Raw genomic sequence first — 7,713 nt, forward strand, 5'->3', positions numbered from 1 at the left:
GTTAACTGTTACTGACTATTTTCTAGAGTACAGTAGAGTGTGTGTATAATTAATTTTTATATATATATAAAAATAAAATCTTGTATAACGGACTCTAATGCAGAAGTTATTTTGGTTTTGTGATATTATGTATTAAACAAAAGAAAGCCATTAGCATGATTAAATAGTGTCTGCTGAAACTAAGAACATCTTAAAAATGCTTTTACTGCTTTACTTTTCCCAATAAACACATTATCAAAAATTCTTCTCATTGTATCTCTGTGTACTTTGACACAAAGAGACAAGACGATAACAGCAAAGTATTAAAGGGTAACTAATAGCAACTATTGGTTAATTGGTTATTGCAGGTAAAACCAACAGTTTTTATATGTGAATATGTATCTCAGTAAACACTGGGGTAGATTCCACTAATGTAATTAAAACCTGGCACTAACTAATCATCAGTTACACAACTTCTGAAATATTCATGAGCATAAACCCAGAATATCTTTTAAAGCATTAAAATTCTTGTGCTGATGTTACTGGTAAGACGTGATTCACCTGCAGGTTTTCTCAGGCTCTGCTAATGGACTGAAGCCTGTCTGTAGTACGACTTCACCTGGAGACAAAGAGCTCTGCAGTGTGATAATGTGATGAAAAGATAAGCCCTTACAGTCATATACGCATCAACACCCGTACTGCTAAAACACACACACAGCTGCAGCTTCTCATTGAAACTCATCTCACAGAGAAAAAGCGGTGAAGACATTAGCGCAACAAGTAATATATAGTTCTACACGCAGCTCATGACATAAGCTATTTTAAGTATAGACCGCTGCGATCAAACAGAAAAAATAAACACCAAGTAGCATCTCTTTTCTATTCTCTGCTACTCAACTCATAACACAAGGCTCAGTCTAAGAGAAAGCTTCTGGAAATAAACACAGAAATTACACTTTATTGTTGACTGTCATTTTTCTATAATAACACTATGGATGTTTTTACTCTTTAACCACAGTAATTCTTTTCAGTGACAGAGTGTGAAATATGCTGACCTGCACAGTCTGTAGCACCTCTGATTGCACACTGTGACTGTATCAGCAAATCTTCTGATAAGGTCTAAAAAAAAAAAAAAAACAGATATGAGCCAACTATAGTACGTTATACACTGTACACCCTGTGACGTACATTTTCCAACAACGTCAATTTTCATCTTAAGCGATGTTACTCAAGGTCCCCATAAAAAAAAAAGTAAACAAATACTGCTAGTGATTGCATAATGCACTTATCACAGATCGTGAAAATATGACAAACAGGCAGGACAATGAGAAATCAAATCAAATCAAATCACTTTTATTGTCACATCACATGTGCAGGTACATTGGTACAGCACATGCGAGTGAAATTCTTGCGTGCGAGCTTCACAAGCAACAGAGTTGTGCAAAATACAATAACATAAATCACAGACCAAGTAAAGTGGATCTAGGACAGCAGCCATGCTACTCCCCTGAATCCCTCCAAACACTGGCCCACTTCATGGTACGCACATTCCACAAGAGTTTGGAACAAGCAATGCAGACCCAGTTACTCATTAACAGTCTGGGCCAATTAGCGGGCTCTCCATCATTAGTATCTCTTAATTGCTGTGGCCAGAAATAAGTGCAGTAGTGATAATGACAGAGAGCTGCTGTCCAAAACTTTCCCAGCCTCCGGGGGTGTCAATTAGTTCCATAAGTCTCTACAACTACTCCTATAGAGAGGCCATTATCGTCCGAGAAACCTGCTAATTCTCTGTGTAAACATTCACTGTTTGCATCATAAAAATGCTTGTGGTGGAAAGGGAAAGTATGGTGAAAGTCTGGGGGCAGTGGAGATGGATGACAACACATTGTGGCGGTGAAGATAAGTGGCACGCTCGTCATGTGCTGCGTTTAATTGGTGACTGATGAGCTTTAAATAGGCTGTGTTGCTGAACACAGTTTAATGAAATGTCTCTAGTCCATGAAATTACTGCTGGGAAGGTGCCAGCACACATAAAGGTAAGTTCTCTTCTGGTGACATCTCACTGCTATTGCTGCCAGGCCAGTTTTTGCAGCACAATTCAATACGCCCAACACAATGAAAAGAATTCTAGTTATGAAGCTATTTCTATAGCTTGTAGTTCAGCACCGGCCACAAAGAGCTGGAAGTGTGCATGAGAATAGAAAGCGATCCCTCTCACCTCCAATTAATACAATAGACAGGTTTACAACTTAACTGCGTACGGCCTGTTGCTACAACAAGCAGTGAGACGTCAAGTCAGATTACTTTTTACTACAGGCTACATAATTTTCTGAACAAACTCAAACTGCATAGCATACACCCAGCAAGAATTACTGTATTCCAGTACAACACTACTGTATCAAATGTCACAGTCAGTGTTGGTAAAAATTATGTTTTAAGAAGGGCACTTCAAAGTCTGCAACAATACAGCTAACAACTGATTAGTTTCATGAAATTACTGGCCATTTAGACCAATTTTCCACTTAGCATTATAGGCTCCATATGGAGCACACCAGCATCATCGAGTGGACCAGGGGTATTCAGAGCAGTTTAAAATGTTCATCACAGCTTTTTTGTTAAACAGGTGTTTGACAAATTGATGCCTGTTACTGGTGGGATTCTGTCCCACTCGTAGATAACAAGCATAGTCATCAACATAAACGACAACCCAAAGTTTTATTAATCACATTCTGTCACTGCAAACAGGTAGCAACACAAAGTATTGTCCATATCCTACTGAATGCTTCACATTCCTTTTCTTTTTCCACTCACATTAACAAACCACATGGTGTGGTCACATAATTCTTTCTGCCTCACATTCCTAAATGCAGCCGTCATCGTTTCTGCTACTTTTTTAGCACTTAAATGATTTGTTCATTAACTTAAGTTTTGGTTAAGGTTATTACATGAAAAGAAAAAGAATTTGAAAGTGTGTAGAGGATCAGTTCTTACCCCCAAGAAGTACTTTAAAGTTTGTCTAACAACTGCTACTAAACATTGCTGCACTATCCAGCAATAAACCAGACATCTTGAGGTTTTACATTGTTATTTAAGACAAAACAAGAAAACTGGCTATCATCAGGTAGCACTTTAGGAAACTGATGTTAGGAGTTATATGTTAAAGGCTTCTGGGTACTTGCAATCTCTGAGTGGTGCTCTCTACAGGCAAACACGGTTACAAGCAGTACAAAGGGGCAGAATAGGCCTTTCAAAATGTCAGAGTCAAGATTCATTGGCTGTACCTGTGCAATGCCTTCAGGGTTTAATGTAAAGTAGTTTTAAAATGTATCATTTGTATAAAACATTTCTGATATTACCAATAGATACAGCTGCTTTTTACATTATAAAAATAAAATATTAGTTACTGTATGACATACATCATGAAACTAATCTGTTACACGTAGCTTATGTTTGCCACACTGAGCTTATGTTCTGAGAGCAAAGTCTTGCAGGACTGTAGCTGTCTTTATCAGTGTCTGATGATAAATCAGGCACATGCAGGTTTCAGTGTAAAGACATTAACATCAACTGATATGCAATCTATTTAGTAAGCAACAAGTTGCTATGGGCAGTTAGGCTGAATGAAACCTGCTGACACAGGCCTGAAATCATGTGTCTTAGTGTGGTATTACAATGACTCATCAAGGGTGAGTCATTAACTTTGATCACCATTTTGACACTGGCATGGGAACCAGTAGTCATATTTACAGATGCATTGATATTCATTAAATCAAAGCAGACAGAGCAAACTGTGAACACCAAAACAGGAAACCGTTACCATCATTTTGCATAACAAAGCTGAGAACTAACACCTCATTTATTTCAAGGAATGAATATTTTGGAAAAACAAGTTGTTACCATATGTACAGCACTGGAAATCGAATATTCGTGTAAACTATATGCCACTAGGTGATCCAACTTAAAAGCCCTGTACAGTAAAATGTCTGACAGCCAAAACTGAGCACCTACTTTGGCTCTATAACTTTCTTTTATCACTAGAGTGCTTAAGTGAGACAGTTTTTCTTCTGTCAAAGCTGTGCCAAAATCCACTGGAGTGAAATGAACAATGGCTGATGAACATAGCAGACACACACATTCAACTGAAAGCTCTTTAATGTGAAGGAACGCTTTCTCTTAAAAGAACTCCTGTGGCTTCAGGGAAATATTCCTGGTATGAATCACACACTTGTCAAAACTCTCACAGGTCGCCGTGCACCAATGTGAACTTTCCACAATCTCATGTCAGCGATGCAGTCTGCAACCTGTGTCACAAAGTACACCGACAGGTTGGCACCTACCTGGACACACACACCCACTGAATAAAAAGGAAAAGAATGCAGTGGCAAGCCTCTCCCTCCAATAAGTCGAAAGCAGTAGCATTCAGCACATTCTGCACATCATACCCATCTGGTCAGATATATACCAGCAATCACTAAGGAGATGAAGAGAATATCAAACAATAACATGTGATGTCAAATGGGGTGTTGGTTGGTGAATTTCTGCATTGTTGCATATGGCTACGATGTGTCACCAAAATAGTTGTGGAATGAAACACACCTGAAAAATGCCTTACTCCCTTTTCAATAAGAAAACTTTCAAGGGTGGATGCTGCTAGTGGATTTGATCTCACATTATTATGGTCTTAAAAGTGTTGCTTAATGCAATGTAGCATCTAATAACATCCACCACTTACCAAAGTGCATTCATCACTTTGTGGCAGCACTGATACAGCTGACAGAATTGAAACGAATACTGTGACACTGGCTGTACTTGTCCCTTTTCATTATTGCTCTTTGCATTTTTACATTTTCACTTGCAGATTTTCAGCAATCAAACGGGTTCACCACATCCTTTGCTTTCACCTTCTGGCTCCTCACACCAACAACTGTGGTGCTCTTTGCATGCCAAAGGTACCGAGGCAACTGAGAACCTTTGAGAAAGCTGAACATCCTGCGGCTCATAAATCTTGGTGTAAAGTGAAATAAATAACAGTCTAAACCACCACTCTGGCTCTGGCTCAGTTAAAACTGAAAAACAAACTTCTGCAACAAAAAACAACCCACACTTATCTTTCAGACCAAAGATAAAAACGACTTCCTGCATGCATGTTCATCTGAGTTGAACAAAAATCAAAGTTACAGCAAGGCAGGAGGATTAAAACTAAAAGTAGGCGAAAAAAAGAAGAAAACGTTACTTCGGCTCAGTTAAAACCTCAGTGCGATCGTAAAAACAAACAACATATCTTTCCGAGTTAGAAGTAATGACCTGGCCCTTTCTGTGTGTTTTCTTAAAAAGCTGCTGCTTTGGTACAAAATTACAGTGGACCGTTTCTGGGTTTCTGGATGGCTTTATCCTGTCAGAGAGTTCTCTCAAATAAAGCAAAACCATCGGGAAACAAACAGTGAGAGGAAAAGTATAAAGAGCAGGCACATGAAAGGCAAGCAGACACAATCAGAAAGGCTAAAGTATAGAGACAGCAGGCAATGGAGATTTGAAAACACGATTGTTTCACTGTGACTGTTCTGGATTGCACTCCTCAGCAGTTTCACCCTCTCATCCGCTCACACAGCCAGGTCATTTTAAAACCACTTTAAGTGAAGTGAGAGGGAAGATAATAGCACCAGCAGCCGGCTAATGTGACATAAATACTGACTTAAGAGCTTCCTGAGGTTGCACCTGGTTCAGCCTCTCCACAAATCAGCATGACTGCTTAATGTGCGAAAAAGAAAAAAAAAGAAAAAGAAAAAAAAAAATCTGCTTCTCTGAACTCAGGAGGGATGGAAAATCTACAGTAGGTGCTGGAAACATGCACATTGTGGCTTTAGGCTCATCTATTGTGTTAGACTGATTTCCACTCGGATCATGCATCATTACTTACAACAGCTCACACATTGGTACCGTGCACTTTTAACTTTAATATACTTTTGCATATAAACCCTGTGTGTTGCTCTACCTCATATTTTCTAATATTTCCATACAACAGATACCTAATGACAAATTTAGACTCATAATGAGTCACGTTTTATAAATCAAACACTGCAACAGAAGGGGAAAAAACTGCACCACCACCCCTCCGAAAAATAGGAGTATTGAGAGTCACAATTAAGCTGCGTGAATGAAATTAATTAGCTACAAGGCTTGAGAGCCGTTTAAATTGTTCAGGTCGCTGTAGCCACTTACCAAACTGAATGTAGTGGGCTTTAAGGTTCTTTTCCCACCTGTTTGGAAAAAAATAATAAATTGAAAAAAAAAAAAACAAGACAGGTCACAGCTCACTCCAGTCACCAAATCGCAAACATGAAACAGAAAAGCTCCACTGCTACTCCCGCCGAGTCTGTGTCTCTGGAGTGTTGAGTCAGATGAGAGGATGGCACGCGTGAACACCACTTGTGACGACGCGCGTAGTTGTAACAGTGATGGTATGAGCTCGAGAAGCCATGTGCCGTTCCCAAAATAAAAACGATGACATGGTTACCGGCTCAGGGCGTGTCACATCAAGGAGGAGCACGCGAGAGGAGTGTACCGCAATGATAATTGAATCATTTGTTTAAAAAAAAAAACCCGAAACAAAACACGGTGGTTGCGCTGTGTGTGTTCACGCGCCACCTGCTGACGGAGCAGAGCACAACGGCACGCGCCCCCACTCGAAGCAGCTAGTTGAGTGTCATGGCTTTCACCTGAGACTGAACAGGTCGCTGGTTCACGTTAGCGGTGAGGCTGTCGCTTCGGTTAAACTTAGAATCACAAGCAGCTTCTTTGGACTGCTTTAATGTTGAGGGACACGCTGTGCAAAAGTCGCGAGCCATCCTTTCCCCCCCTAATACATTGTTTCTAAGCAGCCAGACTTTGACTAGTTCTCCAGGCTTTCTGAGAGTTTTTCAGTTTTTTTCATTGGACATTGTTTTTTTTGTTTTTTTTTAACGTTTTTAAGTCCATACCTTGTATCTGACCACTTAAAAAAAAAGTTGTTTTTAATTTACTTATCTAAGGCACTTAAAACGGACCTATGATTTACCCAAGGATTAAAAAAATCCCACCTGCCTTAAGGGATGAGTGTTGCGTTTTTCACATAACAGACAAGTTAGCAAAGTTTTAAACTGTATGTTTTACTTTACTGGCAACTTGTTGCAATAACACATCGTTCCCATTTCTTTAGCCCAATCTTTGAAAACTGCCAAACATAACACAGTTTGACAGGCATAAATTTGTACTTTTGCACTAATGGGTCAATTCTGAAAGGGCTAATAGCCAAAAACCTAGCAAATCTGAGCATGGTGTGCAATGTCCTTAATAAAATCTGAGGAAACTGGACAGGTGGCAGCCTAAAAAAACCACTACAGCAGATGAACAGTATCTGTAAGTCATGTTAGAAATAAGGAAAAAACCAAGTGAAGATCTGACACGGTGAGATGTATTTGGCACTTCAGTTGATCCATCTGCTGTGCACTGAAGACTCATCAGAAATAGTCTCAGTGGATAAGTGGCTGTCAAGAAGCTATTCTTAATGGAAACGGGGTGGAGGACTGATTACACAAGAACTGGACTGAAAATCATTTGCAACAGGTGTTATGGAGTTATGAATCCAAATTGGAAGTTTCTGGTTCTACGGCCATCTGTAAAACATAGTGGAGGCTCTGTCATAGTTCGTGACTGCATTCCAGCCAGTTGTGTTGGAAATCTTGTTAAAATTAA

At 39.5% G+C, this 7,713-nt stretch overlaps 1 protein-coding gene across 4 annotated transcripts in view; it reads right to left on the reverse strand.

Moving 5' to 3' along the window:
• pdlim2 (PDZ and LIM domain 2 (mystique)) overlaps window positions 1–6,365 on the reverse strand; it is a 31,970-nt gene extending 25,605 nt beyond the window's left edge. Inside the window, exons 1-3 of one of the 4 annotated variants that reach the window (XM_026187848.1) lie at window positions 6,202–6,365; window positions 1,035–1,098; window positions 541–598 (exon numbers count right to left, since the gene is read on the reverse strand). The gene's annotated coding sequence lies outside the window, so the exon portion shown is untranslated. Of the gene's footprint in view, window positions 1–540; window positions 615–1,034; window positions 1,099–6,201 lie in introns of all 4 variants that reach the window. The other 3 variants (XM_026187847.1, XM_026187846.1, XM_026187845.1) reach the window with 3 other exon arrangements.
• Between the last annotated feature and the right edge of the window lie 1,348 nt (window positions 6,366–7,713).

The sequence above is a fragment of the Astatotilapia calliptera genome, chromosome 12 (genome assembly GCF_900246225.1).
Source record: "Astatotilapia calliptera chromosome 12, fAstCal1.2, whole genome shotgun sequence".
Lineage (NCBI taxonomy): Eukaryota > Metazoa > Chordata > Actinopteri > Cichliformes > Cichlidae > Astatotilapia > Astatotilapia calliptera.